This window comes from Arachis ipaensis, chromosome B03, assembly GCF_000816755.2.
Source record: "Arachis ipaensis cultivar K30076 chromosome B03, Araip1.1, whole genome shotgun sequence".
In the NCBI taxonomy this organism is placed as follows: Eukaryota; Viridiplantae; Streptophyta; class Magnoliopsida; order Fabales; family Fabaceae; genus Arachis; species Arachis ipaensis.
Genome location: NC_029787.2, coordinates 135653945 through 135654170, shown reverse-complemented (window position 1 = coordinate 135654170; position 226 = coordinate 135653945).

Genomic DNA, 226 nt, shown 5'->3' with positions numbered 1-226 from the left:
CAGCAATTAATCTATTACTTTATTATTTTATTAAATTCTTTTCTTTAGAGATTTTTTTCCCCTGAATCAAGGGTGGCAGTTTAGCGCGCTTACGAGTAGAGAAGACAAATGAGCTTGCAAACAAGCCACCGCCATCATAAATGCTCTTCAGGATATCCGGCCCAAAATATTACCACCTACAACTTACTTCAGGCCACTACAAATTTATAAAATGGGTCATTATATG